This window comes from Scyliorhinus torazame, chromosome 12 (genome assembly GCF_047496885.1).
Source record: "Scyliorhinus torazame isolate Kashiwa2021f chromosome 12, sScyTor2.1, whole genome shotgun sequence".
Taxonomy (NCBI): domain Eukaryota; kingdom Metazoa; phylum Chordata; class Chondrichthyes; order Carcharhiniformes; family Scyliorhinidae; genus Scyliorhinus; species Scyliorhinus torazame.
Genome location: NC_092718.1, coordinates 51,128,553 through 51,150,331, shown reverse-complemented (window position 1 = coordinate 51,150,331; position 21,779 = coordinate 51,128,553). Strand labels below are relative to the sequence as shown.

Here is a 21,779-nt window from a genome sequence, read left to right as displayed (position 1 = left end):
GATCTGCCTGATTTTTTGTTTTGGGGGGTCACCTTCAAGTTGTAAACCCTCTTTAATGGAGGAATTTACAAAGAAAGTACATCAGGGCTTGTTCAGCACACAGTAATCATCAACTACTGTCCTAAATATGTTCCTGGGAGTGTTCAAAATGTCTTTACATATTTTGTGAAATTGTGGTAGTTTCATCACGACGGAAGTCATTGAAATTACGCCCTGCACAAAATGATAACAATGTGCTGTTTGGGGATCAGGGCGATTTCACATCAGTCTCTGTGGTTTGGTCTCATAAAGAGAGAATGAAAATCTTACATACATGGTGAGAGATTTTGAGGGATTGGGTTGCTGTTCTCTCCAGGGTACTGAGTGGGAGGATTTTAGCCATTTCTTCACTCTTCTCAGAAAGTGGCCTTGCCATGGGGGGAGATACTAGAGTCATAAGAACTTCCGAGCAAGGGCTCCAGACTGACTGATACTTCAAGTGCCAGGAAGAGATTGTAAATTATACATTCCAACTGGAATATGTCCCACAGATGTTTGCTGTGAAAAGGCTTGTAATCTGTCACAGTGTAGAGATGTATCACCATTTGGCCTGCATTGACAATGTTGGCCAGTCTGTTATAGGGAGGCTATATTATTGATAAGTAGAACAAGCAAGCGCAATCCCCATAGCAAGGATACCCTTATTCCCTGCCTTTCTTTTCCCTGGTTATGGAACCCATGCCCTCATGCAGCAGAGTGGAATCAAATCTGGTGTGCTGGTGATCTGGATCTTTACATAACTAAGATCCAATTCATCTCCTGATATCATCTTTCAAATAAGTTAAGTTAATTCCTCAGCCCTCAGGACCCAAGTTTAATCTTTCCAAAATGGAGGGCATGTTGCACAAACGGGGCTTCCTCAAAACCTAAGCATGCATGTGGGCAGAGTCTAACTTTGAATGTCTGTAACTCTTTAACTTACTGATTTGCAGAAAAAAAGTTCTTCCGTCTCCACCAGCATCTTAGGTCTGAGTTTTTCAAATTTGTTTGCCCGAGATCCATTTTTACCAACCGGCCATTCTTCGTGACCCACACCAGCCGACCTTCGCGACCCATGTCGCCTGAACTTCACTGCCCACTGTGTTCACTTACCTTTAATGTGACAGATGAGTCTGTTTGGTCCTCATGATCTCATTTGCAATGTCAATCAATGTTACATTTCTGCTAAGGACTTCAGCTAATGATTTAATATCTCACTGCACCCATTGAAAAAAATCAAGAGGTTTGTTCTCGAACTCGCCATGCTTAGTCTTTAAATGCCTTTGAAGTTTTGAGGGTTTTAATCTTTCATTTGCCAGTATGTTCCTCCATATAACACACATGGGGTGGGATTCTCCGATAATCGGCGTGAAGGCCGGAACCCGGCACCAAAACCGGAGCGAATCACTCCGGCGTTGGGCCCCCCGAAACGGTGCAGATTCTCCGGCCCGGAATGGGCTAGCAGCGGCATGACGCCATTTGCGACGGCATCACCCGTCAGACATGCGGCGTCATTGACGCCGTGCGGCATGAGTGCGGCGTCACAGCACAAAAGACGCCTCACCCCCCCCGGAGACCCGTCAAAATAGCCGCCAGCCGCGCCGCGGTTGCAGGGAGGCGGCAGAGGCTGTCAGCGCCGTGGCTGTAACAGCAAGGACAGGCGCCCAGTGCCACAAGGTCAATGACCTTGTCAGGACAGCCAGGGTGAGTATCCCCCCCCTCCCCCCCCCCCACCCACCTCCGATGTGCGGCACAGCCCTCGGTGCAACTGAACTGGCAGCACCCACCCATGCAGGCTGCAGTGGCAGGATGGGTTGTGAACCTCTGCCAACATACACACAACCGCTGGTCCACATATACATGTCTGCCTAACACTGTTGCCCTTTATCCCTGCCACCCACCCCACAGGAGAAACGCGCACACAACAACCGGGAGCGTGAGAGTACCGGAGGGGGTCCACCTGAACTGCGACCACTCACCATTCATGAAAAGAGGGCGCTGGAGCTTGCAGGTGGACCCGAGGACCGGGAGTTGCTGATGCAGAGGTCGGGGGCGCACCACCAAGTGAGACCCCCCCATGGCCTGCTCCCCTTTTCCCCTTCCCCATATCCCTCATATCCCCTCCCCCAGATCTCCCATATCCCCATAACCCCCATATCCCCCTTCCCCATATCCCCATATCCACCATATCTCCCTTCCCCCATATCCCTTCCCCCATATCCCTCATATCCCCCTTCCCCCATATCCACGATCCCCATATCCCCCATATCTCCCTTCCCCATATCCCCCATATCCCCTTGCCCCATATCCCCTTTCCCCCATATCCCCTTTTTTCCCATATTCCTCATATCCCCCTTACCCCATATCCCTCATATCCTCTATACCCCCCTTGCCCCATATCCCCCTTTCCTCCAAATCCCCCTTCCCCCATATCCCCCTTGCCCCATGATGCACAATCAATAACTCTCGAGACAAGGGGAGTCATATCTAATCGGCTTTAATCAGCTAGAACTGTACCCAGCGGCTTCGATACAGAAAGTGAAGGCTGTTGGGACGGCATGGGTTCTTATACCCCGCCTCTCAGGGCGGGGCTATGTACGTTAGCCAATGGTAGATTCCTAGGTCTAGCCAATGGTCATTCACCTCTCAGGTACTGCAATACCTGGTATTACCACACTCCATATCCCCCTTTCGCCCATATCCCCCATGCCCCATATCCCCCTTTTGCCATATCCCCATTACCCCCATATCCCCCTTGCCCCATATCCTCCTTTCCATCATATCCCCCATATCCCCCTTTCCCCATATCCCCCACATCCCCCTTGCCCCATATCCCCCTTTCCCCCATATCCCTCTTCCCCATATCTCCCATCTCCCCCTTGCCCCATATCCCCATACCCTCTTGCCCCATATCCCCCTTTCCCCCATATCTCCCATATCCCCCTTCCCCCAGATCCCCCATATCCCCCTTGCCCATATCTCCCTTCCCGCATATCCCCCATCTCCCCCTTCCCCCATATCCCCCTTGCCCCATATCCCTCATATACCCCTTGCCCCATATCCCCGTCTGTGTGTCTAACCATGCATGCTGTATTGTGTATTGCAGAACCAAACGTCGACGCACCCGTCCCCGCGGATGCCGACCGCCCCCAGGGCGGTCCAGTGCGGCCACGAGCCATGGATAGACCCGGCCCATCAGGCAGACCACGTCCCCAGGACGATCCAGGGCGGCCACGAGCCAGGGACAGACCCGGAGCACAAGGGAGACGATGCCTCCATCTTGTGCGAGTGCAGTGACGCTGGCGGGCCAGACCCAGCGACGAGGGGGGCAGCCACAGGAACAGGCCCCCATCGCTGCCGACCCACGACACCCCTACCCAGGACACACCTACCCAGGCCAAACAATTAGACACTGAGTAAATTGGCACGGGTGCAGGGCACAGATTAGTTATAGGGGCTCGGGCACGTGTATGAACTGTTTGTTATTAAAATCACTTTTACACCTACAGAAGTTGCTTTTGTGCTCTGTCCAATACGTGCGGGGGTGTGGTGTGAGGTGGGCGCCAGTGTGTGTGTGTGAGGGGTGATAGAACGTCGGCCTCAGGTGTGTGTGCCCCCCTCCCCGCGGGTCGCCCTCGCCATCCCCCCGGGCAGACCATGGGACTGTGCGCTGCAGTGTCACGGCCGCATGCAGTGATGGTCCGGGTGGAGGGTGGTACTGTGGCCATGGGTCAGGCATTGTCCAACGATGTAGAGCCCAGAGCTCATCACAGAGCGGGTTGTCATCATCCTCCATGGCCTGCAATAGACACGCTTCCACCGGCGACCGTGTGAGCCCAGCCCGTTGTGCCGCAGGTGGATGTGCAATGGAGGGGTGGTATGCATGCGGGTGTGGGTGGTTGGTGGTGGGTGGATGGGGGGGTGAGGGTGGTTGGTGGTGGGTAGGTGGGGGGATGAGGGTGGTTGGCGGTGGGTGGGTGGGGGGGTGAGGGTGATTGGTGGGTGGGTGAGGGTGGTCAGCTGGTGCCATGGTGTGCAGTCTGTGCCCATACTCGGCGATTCCCAAGCCCCCCCTAGTCAGTGAACCGGGCGGCTATCAGCCTGTCCCGTGCCCGCTGGTCCAGCCGGTAACGGTGGGCAGCCTCCCCGGCACTCGCCCACCCCCACCCCGGCACTGGCCCTATCCTCCCCAGCACTCACCCCCCTCCTGGCTCTGGCTCATTCCCCTCCCCGGCACTCGGCCACCTCCCTCCCCGGCACTTGCCCACCCCCCTCCCCGGCACTCGCCCTCTCCTCCCCGGCACTCGTCCACCTCCCTTCCCGGCACTCGCCTTCTCCATTTTGGCCAGTCATAAGCTAGAGTCTCCCATGAGTTGTCAGGGGTGTTTGACCTCTGCAGTAGTGTTTTGAGAACCTCATGAAATCATGGAATACGTTCTGTGTTTTGGGAGCCACTACTCGATGAAGGCAGACGTAAACAATAAAATTCTTCCCCAGTATGTCAGCCCAGCCTTCGGGCCCACTGAGGAAAAGGTTATTTGAAGACTCGGATCTCAAACCCAAGACTAAGGAAATGATTTATCAGAGTATTGATCACTCCGCTCCCACAAGCTTAGGAGACTTGCACGACCTACCACAGACACCTCAAAGCACTGGAGCAGTAACACCAGCATTGCATTCGCAAGATCCCCCAAATCCGGTGGCAAGAAAACCAGTCCAACAGCAGCGTCCGCTCCAAGTCAATACGGCCATCATGGAGGCATTCAAAAGACCTCCGCTACGCAGCATTTGTCGCTCATGTGCTTGCCTCCAGACTCCCAAAGCAGCTGCTTTACTCAGAACTCAGTTGTGACAGGAGTAAATATTTATGATGCGTGACAATGCACATATCTCATGTAAATACTTTCTTCAGAATTTGTTGAACAGCAATTAAAATCAAGCATACAGATTTATTCAGGAGGTACTCCATTCTCAAGTTGAGGCAACACTTGCATTTTTAAACCTAGTGCAAAAGCACCAGAAAGAGATGGCAGAGCTCCAGTGTTGAGCAGGAAATATTTGCTAAAGGAAGAATCTTTCAATCAACGATACAACACATGCGTCACGTGGAGTCTCTCAGAGCTGGAGAATTTGGAGAAGGGGAAACAATAGCAATAGCAGGAAACCATGGCCTGTGGAGTTCAAAATCACAGCAAAATACTGCAAATTCTGGAGATCTGAAATAAAAACAGAAACAGGAAGGGTTGGAAAAACTCGACAAGTATGGCATCATCTGCAGAGAAAGAAACAGAGTTAATGTTTCAAGTCCAAGTGGCTCGTCTCTGAGTTCGGAATTCCGAAGAAGAATCATATTGAATTTGAAATATTGGGCAGGGTTTTCCCACCCCGCCCACCAGCAGGATCTTCCATACGAACAGAAGAATAAGGAGCAGGAGTAGGGCGCACGCCCCTTTGAGCCTGCTCCACCATTCAGTAAGATCATGCTGATCTGATTGTAACCTCAGCTCCACATTCCTGCGCACAGCCGATAAACTTTCACACCCTTGTTAGTCAAGAATCTATCTCGCTCTGCCTTAAAAATATTCAAAAACGTCCACTGCCTTTTGAGGAAGTGAAATCCAGAGATTCACGACCCTCTGAGAGAATCTTCTCCTTAGCTCTGTCTCAAATGAGTGACCCCTTATTTTTAAACCTGACCCCTAGTTCTAGATTGTCCGACAAGAGGAAATATCATTTCCACATCCACCCTGTCAATACCTCTTAGGATCTTAAATGTTTCAATCAAGTCACCTCCCACTCTTCTAAATTCCAGTGGGTGCAAACATAACCTCGCAATCTTTCATCATAAGGCAACCCACCATTTCCTGGTATTAACCTGGTAAGCCTTATCTGAACTGCTTCTGAAGTGAAATGAAATGAAAATCACTTATTGTCACAAGTAGGCTTCAAATAAAGTTACTGCGAAAAGCCCCTAGTTGCCACATTCCGGCGCCTGTTCGGGGAGGCTGGTACGGGAATTGAACCCACACTGCTGGCCTTGTTCTGCTTTACAAGTCAGCTGTTTAGCCCACTGTGCTAAACCAGCTCTGTATTTACATTTTTCCTTAAATAAAGGGACCAATACTGTACACAATACTCCAGATGTGGTCTCACCAATGCCCTATCCAATCGAAGTATAACCTCCCTACTTTTGTAGTGAATTTCCCTCACAATAAATTAGAATATTCTATAAGCTTTACCAATTACTTGCTGTACTTTCATTCCCAGAAAGCATTTGATATGCTGCCACACTAAAGGTTCTTGTGAAACATAAAAGCTCCTGGTTTAGGGGTGGAATAATAGCATGGATTGAAGATTGGCTAACTAACAGGAAACAGAAGTGTATACTATCCTTTTGTGATTCATGCACTAGGACACGCAAATTCCTCTGCCACTCAGAGCTCTATAGTCTCTCCCCCTTTCGATAACAAGTTTATTATTTGTTCTTCCTGCTCAAATGGACAATGTCACATTTGGCCACATTATGCTCAAATTTACCAGATGTGTGCCTACTCACCTAACTTAACTATGTCCCTATATAAAGTGCAAATGGTTGAGGCCCCAGTACTGATCCCTGTAGCACCTTGTGGCATACCATTTGCCACAATCTGCATAGCAGAAACAGATCCAATTATGCCAACTCTCTGGCTGGGATTTTCTGTTTTCTGGTGGCGGAGATGGCTAGATATTGGCCACCGACAGGTCCAGACAATCCTGCCAGAAGGAAGGGCCAGAAAGTCCCCACCTCTGTTTTCTGGTGGCGAGCCAATCTGAAATGTATGTGAGCCCCTAGTCCAGGAGCTAATTTTTCACAGTAACCTTTGCCGTGGTTGATGTGTTGGGTATGCCGGGTCTGCGAGGACTGCGTTTACTGCAGCAGTGAGAGAGACAGGCTTCCAACACTCGAAGAAATGCAACTCGATTTTATTGAACTCTTAACTATCATACATACTTTAACTGTGGGTTGACACTATGCTGACTTGACTGGAGACCTGAGGCTAACCTGACCAGACTATCTTACTACCACATGGTGTATGTTCTAGTTGCTGCTCATGTGCTCTGACTGTCTCAGAGGCTGGATCCCAAGAGAGCAGGAAAACTAGTGTCCTCTGGCTTTATAGTGGTCGTGTCCTGTCTGGTGATTGGCTGCTGTGTTCTGTGTGTTCACTGGTCATCCTGTGTGTCAATCACTGCCTGTCTGTGCACCATCATATACCTGTGTGTAAATTATGATATTATGTCTTCTGGAAATTTAAGTGCAATTTATTCATAACGCAAGTAACTCCTTCAAAGAACTTCAATAAATTGGTTAAGTATGATTTCCCTTTCACTAAAGCATATTGACTCTGCCTGATTGCTGTGAATTTGTCCAGCTGTCCTGCCTAAACACTCTTAATAATGGCTTCTCACATTTTCCCTCTGACAGATGTTATGCTTTTTGGCCGGTAGTTTCCTGTTTTCTGTCTTCCTCCATCTTTGAATAAAGGAGTTACATTTGCTATTTTCAAATCTAATGAAACATTCCCAATATCCAGGGAGTAGTTTTAGAAAATTGGAACCCATGCATCAACTCTCTCATTAGCCACTTATTTCAAGAACTTAGAATCATGGAGTCATAGAATTTACAGTGCAGAAGGAGGCCATTCAGCCCATCGAGTCTGCACCGGCCCTTGGAAAGCGCACCCTACCTAAGCACACACCTCCACCCTATCCCCACACCTCTCCTAACCTTTTTTTGGACACTCGGGGCAAATTAGCATAGCCAATCCATCTAACCTGTACATCTTTGGACTGTGGGAGGAAACCGGAGCACCCGGAGGAAACCCACACAGACACAAGAGAACGTGCTGACTCCGCACAGACAGTGACCCAAGCCAGGAACATGGGACCCTGAAGCTGTGAAGCAACAGTGCTAACCACTGTGCCACCCAGGTGGTTAACGCTTTTCTTACTAAAATATTAGAAACACTTCCTGTCTATCATTTTATTACTCACTAACTGTCTCTCCTACTTTACTTATTCCCTTCTTATTAATCTGTTTGTCATTCTTTGGTGTTCTTTATATTCTTTCCAATCTTCAGACCTGCCACTCGTCTTTGCACAACTTGATGGCTTTTCTTTAAGTTTACTGTAGTCTTTAGCATTTTTAGTTAGCCACAGATGACGGTCCTCCCCTTGGAATTTTTATTTCTCATTGGAATGTGTCTAGTTGATGTATTCTGAAATATCCCTGTAACTGTCTGCCACTGAACATCTTTTGATTTATCCCTTGTGGTGGTATGTATTAGGGGTACACCACGATGCCGACAGGCTATTGGTAGATGGATACCGGGTCCTGATAGATTCTGCCGCCGACTGGGCTCCACCCAGAAATGCCGGTATAAGAACCCGGATTTCCCCCAGCAGGCATTCTGTACCCAAGCTGCTGGGGATCAAGTTCTGCTCAATAAAGCCTTTAATTGATGTTACTTCAACCTGCCTTGCGTCATATTGACGGTACAACAATTTATTGAGCAGACTTAAGTAAAAAAAACGAAGTAGGAATATAGAGCTCCGCATCACCCCGGAGTGCCTGTGCATCGCACCCCAAGCAGCTAACTCAACCTCTATTTTCAAACATTGGCTGGCATGTATTGAGGGCTACCTCCGAACGGCCCCCGACAAACCAACGGATGAACAAAAAAAGCAGGTCCCCCATTCCAGGGTGAGTCCCGATGTCTACTCACTTATCGAGGACGAGGACGATTTCCCCGATGCCATCGCCGCGCTGAAGGACATCTACATCCAGCCCGCCAACCAGGTTTTTGCGCGCTACCAGCTCGCCACACAACGGCAATTTCCAGGAGAATCGCTGGACGAGTTCTATAATGCCCTACAGATCCTGGGTAGAAACTGCAACTGCCCGGCGGTGACGGCGAACGAACACACAGAGCTCCTGGTCCGCGATGCGTCTGTGGCAGGTTTGGCTTCTTCCCAGATCCGCCAGAGGCTTCAGGAGAAAGAATCTCTGGGTCTCCCAGAAGCTCGGGCCCGAGCGGCATCCCTCGATGTGTGTGGCCTCGCGTAACGCCCGCGCCTACGCCCCCAACCGCACTGCAGCCCCTTGGGCTCCGTGGACCCCCGCTGCGATCGACTCTCCGGCAGCCCCCCCCCCCCCCCCACCCCTGCAAACCTGCGCGGCCAAAACACCAGACCAACCGGGGGGCCCCGCTGCTATTTTTGCGGCCAGCTGAAGCACCCTCAGCAGCCCTGCCCGGCCCGCGCGGCTACCTGCAAAAGTTGCGGAAAAAAGGGCCACTACGCAACGGTGTGCAAGTCCCGCGGGGTCGCCGCTATCTCCGGGGAAGAAACGGGACCACAGACCCAGCCCCCCCAGCGATCCACGTGCGACCAACGGACGCCGCCATTTTGGGCCCCGGACACCACGAGGGAGTGATGGGCGCCGCCATTTTGTCCACCCCCGACCGCATGCGATCTGTGGACGCCGCCATCTTGGCTGACTGGAAAGGACCCCGACACTGCCTGACAACGATGATCTACTTCGACAACCACGTTTGGCATCGATGACCCTGGACCAGTCGCAACCCCGGACGCTCCAGACAGCGACCACTACAGTCCTGGTGAATGGCTACGAGACGCCGTGTCTTATCGACTCTGGGAGCACGGAGAGTTTCATTCATCCGGACACGGTAAGACGCTGTTCCCTCATAATTCGGCCAAGCACCCAGAAAATTTTCCTGGCGGCGGGGTCCCACTCCGTTCAGATCAAAGGTTTCTGCATCGCTAACCTAATGGTGCAGGGGAGGGAGTTCCGAAATTACCGGCTGTATGTCCTCCCCCATCTCTGTGCGCCCACACTCCTAGGGTTGGACTTCCAATGCAACCTCCAGAGTTTAACATATAATTTGGCGGCCCTATACCCCCACTGACTATCTGCGGCCTCGCGACCCTCAAGGTTGAACCGCCTTCCTTGTTTGTGAACCTCACCCCGGATTGCAAACCCGTCGCCACTAGGAGCAGACGGTACAGCGCCCAGGACCGAGCACTTATCCGGTCCGAAGTCCAGGGGCTACTGAAGGAAGGCATCATCCGGTCTAGCAACAGTCCCTGGAGAGCCCAGGTGGTAGACGTTAAAACCGGGGAGAAACAGAGGATGGTCATCGACTATAGTCAGACCATCAACAGGTACACGCAGCTAGATGCGTACCCTCTCCCCCGCATATCCAACATGGTCAATCGGATTGCACAGTACAAGGTCTTTTTCAGCGTGGCCCTCAAGTCCGCCTATCACCAGCTCCCCATCCGCCCCGGTGACCGCAAGTATACTGCCTTCGAAGCAGACGGGCGGCTATACCACTTTCTAAGGGTTCCATTCGGCGTCATGAACGGAGTCTCGGTCTTCCAACGAGAGATGGACCGAATGGTTGACCAGCACGGTTTACGGGCCACGTTCCCGTATCTCGGCAACGTCACCATCTGCGGCCACGACCAGCAGGACCACGATGCCAACCTCCAAAAATTCCTCCAGACCGCTAACGCCCTGAACCTCACTTACAACAGGGAAAAATGCGTGTTCAGCACCGACCGTCTAGCCATCCTGGGCTGCGTAGTGCGTAATGGAGTGATAGGCCCCGACCCCGAACGCATGCGCCCCCTCATAGAGTTCCCTCTCCCCCACTGTGCCAAAGCCCTGAAACGCTGCCTTGGCTTCTTTTCTTATTACGCCCAGTGGGTTCCACAATATGCTGACAAGGCCTGTGCACTAATCCAGGCCACTACTTTTCCCCTGTCGACAGAGGCATGCCAGGCCTTTAGCCGCATCAAAGCGAATATCGCAAAGGCCACGATGCGAGCCATCGACGAGTCCCTCCCTTTCCAGGTCGAGAGCGACGCATCAGATGTAGCTCTGGCGGCCACCCTCAATCAAGCAGGAAGTCCCGTGGCTTTCTTCCCCCGAACCCTCCACGCTACAGAAATCCGCCACTCCTCAGTGGAAAATGAGGCACAAGCCATAGTGGAAGCTGTGCGACACTGGAGGCATTACCTGGCCAGTAGGAGATTCACTCTCCTCACTGACCAACGGTCGGTAACCTTCATGTTCGATAATGCACAGCGGGGCAAGATCAAGAACGACAAGATCTTGCGGTGGAGGATCGAACTCTCCACCTTCAATTATGAGATCTTGTACCGTCCCGGAAAGCTGAACGAGCCATCCGATGCCCTACCTCGCGGCACATGTGCGAACGCACAAATAGACCGCCTCCAAGCCCTCCACGAGGACCTCTGCCACCCGGGGGTCACTCGATTCTACCATTTCGTAAAGTCCCGCAACCTCCCCTACTCTGTGGAGGAGGTCCGTACAGTCACCAGAAACTGCCACATCTGCGCAGAGTGCAAACCGCACTTTTTCAGGCCAGATAGAGCGCACCTGATCAAGGCTTCCCGCCCCTTTGAACGCCTCAGTTTGGATTTCAAAGGGCCCCTCCCCTCCACTGACCGCAACGCATACTTCCTGAACGTGGTGGATGAGTACTCCTGTTTCCCCTTCGCCATCCCCTGCCCCGACATGACAGCGGCCACAGTCATTAAAGCCCTTGGCACCATATTCACACTGTTCGGTTGCCCCGCGTATATCCATAGCGACAGGGGGTCCTCCTTCATGAGTGACGAGCTGTGCCAGTTCCTGCTCAGCAAGGGCATAGCCTCGAGAAGGACGACCAGCTACAACCCCCGGGGGAACGGGCAAGTAGAGAGGGAGAACGGCACGGTCTGGAAGACCGTCCTACTGGCCCTACGGTCCAGGGATCTCCCAGTTTCCCGGTGGCAGGAGGTCCTCCCGGATGCTCTCCACTCCATCCGGTCGCTGCTGTGTACCACCACTAACCAAACGCCTCATGAGCGCCTCCTTGTCTTCCCCAGGAAGTCCTCCTCCGGAACGTCGCTGCCGACCTGGCTGGCGGCCCCAGGACCCATCTTGCTCCGGAAACATGTGCGGGCGCACAAATCGGACCCGTTGGTCGAGAGGGTTCACCTTCTCCACGCGAACCCGCAGTACCCCGACGGCCGACAGGACATGGTCTCCCTGCGGGACCTGGCGCCCGCCGGCAACACACACACACCCCGCGACACCGATCATCCTCTCCCTGCCACCGGCGCACCCCGCGACCGCCCCCTTCCCGGGGGGATCGGTCCTCCTCCCGTGCCCGCCCAGGAGTAAAACAGGAACAAACACCGAAACGCTCCCGGAGACGACAACGCCTGAACAAGCACCTGCACTACCACCAGGGCTGAGGCGATCGACGAGGAAGACCAGACCGCCCGCTCGACTCGTGGAATCCGCGTGACACCAAGAATGTTGTTCTAACAAAAAATTTTTTTTTGCTAATATTGTAAATAGTTTTCACAAACTTGTACATAGCCCAGTATAGGACTAAAACTGTAGTAACATGTCCGAAATTTTCCTTCCAGGGCCAGCCTTGTAAACCCCTACCACCATGCGAACCACCACCCCGCAGGGTTCCTTTTTAACAAGGGGTGAATGTGGTGGTATGTATTAGGGGTCATGTGGGACTGTGAAGCCGTGATGCTATTGGCTGACAGATCCCGGGTCCTGGTTGGCTGCCGACTCCTGGCTCCGCCCAGAAGGCGGAGTATAAGAACCCGAGCTTCTCCCCGCCGCTTCATTCTGTTGCTGAGCTGCTGGGGACAAGTCTCGCTTAATAAAGCCTGAATCGACTTCATCACTTCTCGTCTCTCTCATATGTCATTGTGCGCTACACTGTCCTTCTTAAATGTCATGTGCCCTGCAATTTTCAGGCCCCAATCTATGCCATCCTGTAGCCATGTCTCTGTAATGATGATCAGATCGTACTTATGAATTTATATTTGCGCTGCAGTTCATTCTGTTCACCTCATTCTGAATGAACCAGCCGTCCAGCCAACTGAGCTAAACCAGGTTGGCACTGCCAGGGTGACTAGTTGGCACTGCCAGGGTGCCCAGGTGCTAGGGGGAGTGCCCGGGTACTGTCCCCGACTACCTGTGGACTCCACTGGCCTCCGAGACGCCGAGTGGCTATCATGACTGGTCTCTGCTCATGGAGACTAGTACTAATTGGCGCCCGGTTGAGGGTTTACTGGTGCAGTCTGTGACTCTTGGGCATGGGGTGTATACAGCATTGGCATATTTTAATGAGCCTAATGGCTTATTTAAATATAATTATCTGAATCACGCGTGAAGCCCGGTTTGAGCATCTCCTGTGAATCCTGTGAATCACCTGTCATTCCTGGCTCTGCGGCAGGTGCAACATGGTAGCTGAATCTTGCCCAATGAGTCGCTCATTTAAAACAGAGTTAAGGCAAATTTCTTTGAGAGTCATGAGTGTTCGGAGCACTCTTCCTTTAAAGGTTGACAGAGTTTGAATATTTTTAAGGCAGAGCTGAATAGATTGTTGGTTAACAAGGGGATGATAGGGCAGCACAATGGTGCAGTGGTTAGCACTGCTGTCTCATGGCGCCGAGGACCCAGGTTTGATCCTGGCTCTTGGTCACTGTCCATGTGGAGTTTGCACATTCTTCCCATGTTTGTGTGTGTAGCACCATCGATCACACACGAGGCGAGACGTAAAGAACTTCAATCGAGGTTTTATTGAGCAGACTTGTTCAGACTCGTTCCCCAGCAGCTCAGTCACAGAATGCAGCTGCGGGGATTAACCCAGGTTCTTATACCCCACCTATCTGGGTGGAGCCCAGTAGGCGGTGGATCCAATCGGGATCCAGCATCTGTCCTCCAATGGCTCCTCGGCATTCATGGTGTACCTTATTACCCTTAATACATACCACCACATTCTCCCCTTGTTAAAAAAGAACCCGGCGGGGTGGTGGGTGGTATGGTGGTAGGGGTTTACAGGGTCGGTGCCTTAACCATTGAACTATATACAATCATGCCGCTTTTACTGGGCCACCGAATTATTCACATTTTACCCGATTTGCAGCGTTAACTATTTACAACAATGCCGCTTTACTGGGCCACTGAATTATATACATCTTAAGTCGATTCGATGAGTCGAGATGGTGCTCTGGTCGCCCTTTCCGATCGTCTCAGCCCGGGTGGTGGTGGTGGTGCTGGCTCGGGTCCGGTCGTCTCAGGGAGCATCGCGCTGTCCCTCTCTGTTTCCTTACCACTGGATGGGCCTGGGAGGAGAACTGATCCCCCCGGGAAGGGGGTGGCTGTGGGGTGCACCGGTGGGAGTGAGGGGGAGGTGATTTGTGTTGGGGGGGGTGGGGAGTTCCGGCGGGCGCCAGGTCCCGCAGAGAGACCGTGTCCTGTCGGCCGTCTGGGTACGCCACGTAGGCGTACTGCGGGTTTGCGTGGAGTAGGTGTACCTTCTCCACCAGTGGGTCTGATTTGTGCGCCCGCACATGTTTCCGGAGCAGGATGGGTCCCGGGGCTGCCAGCCAGGTCAGAAGGAACGTTCCAGAAGCGGACCTCCTAGAGAAGACAAGGAGGCGCTCATGAGGCATTTGGTTAGTGGTGGTACACAGCAGGGACCGGATAGAATGAAGGGCATCCAGGAGTACTTCCTGCCAGCGGGAATTTGGTAGACTCCTAGACCGTAGGGCCAGTAGGACGGTCTTCCAGACCATTCCGTTCTCCCTCTCTACCTGCCCGTTCCCCTGGGGGTTTTAGCTGGTTGTCCTGCTCGAGGCTATGCCCTTACTGAGCAGGAATTGACGCAGCTCGTCACTCATGAAGGAGGACCCCCTGTCGCTATGGATGTAGGCGGGGAAACCGAACTGGGTAAAGATGGTGCTGAGGCCTTTCATGACCGTGGCCGCGGTCATGTCGGGGCAGGGGATGGCGAAGGGGAAGCGGGAGTATTCGTCAATGACGTTAAGAAAGTACGTGTTACGATCGGTGGAGGGGAGGGGGCCTTTGAAGTCCAAACTGAGGCGTTCAAAGGGACGGGAAGCCTTTATCAGGTGCGCTCTATCTGGCCTGAAAAAATGCGGTTTGCATTCTGCGCAGATTTGGCAGTTCCTGGTGACTGTTCGGACGTCCTCGACGGAATAAGGGAGGTTGCGGGCCTTTATGAAGTGGTAGAAATGAGTGACCCCCGGGTGGCAGAGGTCCTCGTGGAGGGCTTGGAGAGGGTCCACTTGTGCGTTAGCACAACTGCCGCGGGATAGGGCATCGGACGGCGTTCAGCTTTCCGGGACGGTACAAGATCTCATAATTGTAGGTGGAGAGTTTGTTCCTCCACTGCGGGATCTTGTCGTTTTTTATCTTGCCCCGCTGTGCACTATCGAACATGAAGGCTACCGACCGTTGGTCAGTGAGGAGAGTGAATCTCCTACCGGCCAGGTAATGCCTCCAGTGTCGCACAGCTTACACTATGGCTTGGGCCTCCTTTTCTACTGAGGAGTGGCGAATTTCTGAAGCGTGTAGGGTCCAGGAGACAAAGGCCATGAGTCTGCCCGCTTGGTTGAGCGTGGCCGCCAGAGCTACGTCGGACGCGTCGCTCTCGACTTGGAAGGGGAGGGACTCGTCGATGGCGTGCATCGTGGCCTTTGCGATATCCGCTTTAATGCGGCAGAAGGCCTGGCGGGCCTCTGTCGACAGGGGAAAAGTGTGGACTGGATTAGTGGGCGGGCCTTGTCTGCGTACTGGGGGATCCACTGGGCGTAATAAGAAAAGAAGCCCAGGCAGCGTTTCAGGGCTTTGGTACAGTGGGGGAGAGGGAACTCCATGAGGGGGCGCATGCGTTCGGGGTCGGGGCCTATCACTCCATTACGCACTACGTAGCCCAGGATGGCTAGACGGTCGGTGCTGAACACGCATTTTTCCCTGTTGTAAGTGAGGTTCAGGGCGTTAGCGGTCTGGAGGAATTTTTGGAGGTTGGCATCGTGGTCCTGCTGGTCGTGGCCGCAGATGGTGACGTTGCCGAGATACGGGAACGTGGCCCGTAAACCGTGCTGGTCAACCATTCGGTCCATCTCTCGTTGGAAGACCGAGACTCCGTTCGTGACGCCGAATGGAACCCTTAGAAAGTGGTATAGCCGCCCGTCTGCTTCGAAGGCAGTATACTTGCGGTCACCGGGGCGGATGGGGAGCTGATGGTAGGCGGACTTGAGGTCCACGCTGGAAAAGACCTTGTACTGTGCAATCCGATTGACCATGTTGGATATGCGGGGGAGAGGGTACGCATCTAGCTGCGTGTACCTGTTGATGGTCTGACTATAGTCGATGACCATCCTCTGTTTCTCCCCGGTTTTAACGACTACCACCTGGGCTCTCCAGGGACTGTTGCTAGCCTGGATGATGCCTTCCTTCAGCAGCCTCTGGAATTCGGACCGGATAAATGCTCGGTCCTGGGCGCTGTACCGTCTGCTCCTAGTGGCGACGGGTTTGCAATCTGGGGTGAGGTTCGCAAACAAGGAAGGCGGTTCAACCTTGAGGGTCGCGAGGCCGCAGACAGTCAGTGGGGGTATAGGGCCGCCAAATTTAAATGTTAAGCTCTGGAGGTTGCATTGGAAGTCCAACCCCAGGAGGGTGGGAGTGCAGAGGTGGGGAAGGACATACAGCCGGTAATTTTTGAACTCTCTCCCCTGCTCCGTTAGGTTTGCGATGCAGAACCCTTTGATTTCAACGGAGTGGGACCCCGCCGCCAGGAAAAATTACAAGGGAATAGCGTCTTACCGTGTCCGGGTGAATAAAACTCTCCATCCTCCACGAATCGATCAGACACGGCGTCTCGTGCCCGTTCACCAGCACCTTTGTCGTTGTCGTCTGGAACGTCCGGGGCCGCGACTGGTCGAGGGTCACCGATGCCAAACGTGGTTGGTGTATCAGATTGTTGTCTTCAGGCAGTGTGGAGCCGTCCACGCTGGGGCCCTTGCCTGTCAGCCAAGATGGCGGCGTCCATGGATCGCACGCGGTCGGGGGTGGACAAAATGGCCGCTCCCATGAGTCGCACGCATCCGGGGGTGGACAAAATGGCCGCTCCCATGGATCGCACGTGGCCCGTGGGTAGGAAGATGGCGGCACCCATCCCCCCCTCATGGTGTCCGGGGTCCAAAATGGCAGGGCCCGTTGGCCGCCCGTGGGTCGCTGGGGGGGTTGAGCCCGTGGTCCCATTTGTTCCCCGGAGATAGCGGCGACCCCACAAGACTGGCACATCGCTGCGTAGTGCCCTTTTTTACCGCAGCTTTTGCAGGTGGCCGAGCGGGTCGGGCAGCGCTGGCGGGGGTGTTTTGGCTGCCCGCAAAAATAGAAGCGGGGCCCCCCCGGGTGGTCTCAGATTCTGGCTGCGCACGCTTGCGGAGGGGTGGGGGTTGCCGGGGGGTCGGTCGCGGCGGGGGTCCACGGAGCCCAAGAGGCTGCAGCGTGGTCGGGGGCATAGGCGCGGGCGTTTTGGGAGGCCACGTCGAGGGAGGCTGCAAGGGCCCGTACCTCTGTGAGTCCGAGAGAGTCTTTCTCTAAAAGTCTCTGGCGAATTTGCGATGATGCCAAACCTGCTACATAAGCGTCTCTGATCAGGAGCTCCGTATGTTCGTTCGCCGTAACCGCTGGGCAGTTGCAGTTTCGTCCCAGGATCGTTAGAGCATTGAAGAAATCGTCTAGCGATTCCCCGGGGATTTGTCATCTCGTCGCGAGCTGGTAGCGTGCGTAGACCTGGTTGACGGGCTTAATGTAGATCCCCTTCAGCAAGTTGAGCGCTGCTGGGAATTCTTCCGCGTCCTCGATGAGTGAGTAGATTTCGGGACTCACCCTGGAATGCAGGACCTGCATCTTCTGGTCTTCTGTTGGTATGCTGGGGGCCGTTCGGAGGTATCCATCAAAGCACGCCAGCCAGTGCTTAAACGCCGATGTTGCGTTAGCTGCTTGGGGGCCGATTCGCAGGCACTCCAGGATGATCCGGAGCTCCATATTTCCTTTTTAAGTCTGCTCAATAAATTGTTGCACCATCGATCACACACGAGGCGAGACGTAAAGAACTTCAATCGAGGCTTTATTGAGCAGACTTGTTCAGACTCGTTCTCCAGCAGCTCAGTCACAGAATGCAGCTGCGGGGATTAACCCAAGTTCTTATACCCAGCCTATCTGGGTGGAGCCCAGTAGGCGGCGGATCCAATCGGGATCCAGCATCTGTCCTTCAATGGCTCCTCGGCATTCATGGTGTACCTTATTACCCTTAATACATACCACCACAGTGTGGGTTTCACCCCCACAACCCAAAGATGTGCAGGGTAGGTGAATTGGCCACGCTCAATTGCCCCTTAATTGGAAAAAAGTATCTGGGCACTCTGAATTAAAAAAAAACATAGGTTATCAGAGGTGGGCGGGATGCAGGTTTGAGGTTACTACCATATTAGCCATGATCTTATTAAATAACAGAGCAGGCTCGAGGGCTGAACGGTCGACTCTTGCTCCTTATTCACATCTTAAGACACAGATTCAGCAGTAGCCTTCAAAAGGGTTAGTACTTGAAGGAGGAAAAAAATACAGGGATATGGGGGAAAAGCGTGGGTTCCGCACCAACTGGATTGCTCTTCAAAAACCGTTTCAGACTTCATAGGCTGAATGGCCTTCTTTTGTGCTGCATTACACAATGGTCAGGATTTTCCAGCCCGTCCCACCAGTGGGATCTTCTGATCGCACTGAGAGTGACCCCTGCAGCGGGTTCTCTGGTGGCGCAGCTGGCACGCAAGGCAAATGGCCATTGACTTTGGCGGGACCAGAAGATCCCCCGACGGCCAATGGTAAGCTGCATCTGCTGCTGGAAAACTCCCAGTGTATAATTCTGCATGCTTAATGGTCTGTACTCTCCCTGCCAGTGACCATGGGAGCGTGTCCAACCTCCGGAAGTCCTCCTTCATTTGTTCAACTAACCGAGCCTAATTAAATTTATGTAGCTGCTCCCATCCCCGTGCCACCTGAAATCCCAAGTAATGAAAACTCCCTCCCACCACTTTAAACAGCAACTCCCCCAGTCTCCTCTCCTGCCCCCTCTCCTGGATCACAAAATCCTCGCTCTTACCCATATTCAATTTGTACCCCGAGAACCGGCCAAATTCCCCAAAGATCCGCAAAATCTCTCCCATCCCCCCTAACGGGTCAGAAATATACAGGAGTAGGTCGTCTGCATATAACGAGACCCTACCCCCGCCCCGGACTAGCCCCTTCCAGTCCTTTAACGCCATCAGCGCCATCACCAATGGCTCCATAGCCAAGGCAAACAACAGTGAGGAAAGCGGACATCACTGCCTTGTCCCCCGGTCAGTCTAAAGTAGCCCAAACTCACCCGGTTCGTCCGCACACTCGCCACCGGTGCCTGGTACAGCAACCAAACCCAGTCAATAAAGCCCTGCCCAAACCCAAACCCGTCCCAGGATCTCCCACAGATTATTCCATTCCACCCGGTCAAAAGCCTTCTCCGCATCCATAGCGACCAGCACCTCCGCCTCCCTCCCCTCGGAGGGCATCATGATTACATTCAAGAGCCTTTTAACATTAGCCGTTAGCTGCCAGCCTTTAACAAACCCCGTCTGGTCTTCCCCTATCACCCCCGGAACACAATCCTCTATCCTCAAGGCCACAATTTGGGCCAGCAATTTGGCGTCGACATTGAGTAGGGTGATTTGTCTGTATGACCCACATTGTTCTGGGTCATTCTCCCGCTTCAGGATCAATGAGATCGAAGCCTGTGACATTGTTGGGGGAAGAATACCACGTTCCCTTGCCTCATTAAATGCCCTCACCAGCAGCGGGCCCAACATCCCAGAAAATGTCTTGTAAAATTCCATTGGGTAGCCATCCTGTCCCGGGGCCTTACCCGACTGCACGGCCTCCAATCGCTCTACTACTTCTTCAAACCTATTCGGGGCTCCCAACCCCATCACCAACCCTTCCTCCACCTTCGGAAACCTCAACGCTTGCAAACACTGCCTCATCCCCTCCACCCCAGCTGGGGGCTCCGGCTCATACATCCGACTGTAAAACTCCTTCAACACCCCGCTAATTCTGCATGCTTAACAGCCGAACATCCCTTCCTGATACCCACAATGTCGTTCAGAATGGAACACTGCTGTTAGAATCTTAAACATCTCAATATCATCACATCTGTGGTACATTTTATTCAGAGGAAGTAACTATTATCCATAGACTTGCCTCACGGAACAGATACTCAATTCAATTTATCATTTTCAGTGCCTTTCTTTGTAAACTCGAAGGCTGCAATACTCCTTTGTTACAGTGCCTAGAAGCGCTTTGTACAAAATAATCACTACTTTCTTGATCTGTTACTTGCATTTTAAATCCGAAAATCTGCTTTTCCTTTTTCACCCCTGTTGATAATTCTGTTGGTGGTTTAAGGTTCTTTTTCCCAATTAGAATCCCCAATTTTCAAGTGGGAGGTCAATGTGGAATGTAAAGTCTTCATCAGAATATAATTTTGGCATGAGGAATTCTATTAAGGACCGGTAGATATGTTGTTTTGTTTTGATTTCTGACTTTCTACAACAGTAGTTTCTCCCCCCGCCCCCCAAGTTCCCTCAATTACTTACTTGGTTTTCTGTGTCAGTCTCACCTATACCCTTTCATTACCTTGGCAACTTTCACATTTTTTTGTACTTATGTCCAATGCTTCCCCGGGGTTTTTTTTCATATTATCTAACAGTTTTCTATGAGGAACATAGGATCATGGGATGGGGAGCAGGCCATTTAGACCATCGAGCAGGTTCCTGCCCTATTCAATGAAATCAGTGACTAAAACATGACCTAATTCCTGTTATGATCCCAGACCAGATCCCAGCATTTGTTAGGATACCAGACAAGAACCCCAAGCTGTTGTAAAACTGTGAGGAAAGGATACTTCACCCCAGAAGTGATGACTCACTCTGATCAACAGGTATCTTTTATGCCAAAACAAACCACATTAACCACGTTAACATAGCTTTACAATTATCAGTAAAGCAGTTCTTAAACACAACAAAAGCTTAAACCTACGCCTTAAACCTTTGCTATAAATATTCCAACCAACCAACACCAATCTTGCTCAAACGCCACTTTATTTTTAAAAATTCCAACAAAGGGGCAATTTAGCGTTTCCAATCCATCTACCCTGCACATCTCAAATGTCACTTATAAATAAAGTCAGCAGAACAGGTTTACTTGCTTATCTGTGCAGATATTTTTTGGAGAGAAGACCTTTCAAGAGCAATCGGAAAACCATCTGTCTTGGCAGAACCTTATGCACAACCTGACAGCAATTGGCAAAGCTGCTGTTTAACGTAAAATCTTTTAGCAGACGGAAAGACCTATATTAAACTGCAAACCTACAGACAAACCTGGCTCCTCCTGTTAATTGCATCATCTTTATCGCACTATGATGTTCTATTACCTGCTTAACTAGGATTACATACAACCCCTCATAAGTTACGTACTCTTCTGGAGTGCCAGGAGCAATTATGTGCACCACACATGGAATCTACAGAAATCATAACAAATGTGTGTTAAGCATCTCTTTGCAAACAAGCGCATGGTTAAAATTAATAATTACCTTACCTTTTATGACCTCTTGTTTGCAACTTTAGCAGACACGCAAATTGGATCTTAACCTGGGTTCTTTAATAATATCACTGCAATCAATATGTACCACAATGCAGATTTTTAAATCACCTTACTGCAACAGATATAAAATACAATATAGACCAATTTCTTACAT

At 52.0% G+C, this 21,779-nt stretch overlaps 1 long non-coding RNA gene across 1 annotated transcript; it reads right to left on the bottom strand.

The window, feature by feature from the left end:
• Positions 1 to 4,947: 4,947 nt before the first annotated feature.
• Positions 4,948 to 21,506, bottom strand: LOC140387176 (uncharacterized). Its single transcript, XR_011933766.1, has 2 exons — positions 21,456 to 21,506; positions 4,948 to 5,234 (listed from the first exon to the last, which is right to left on the bottom strand). It is a non-coding gene; the product is annotated as an uncharacterized lncRNA (long non-coding RNA).
• Positions 21,507 to 21,779: the final 273 nt, after the last annotated feature.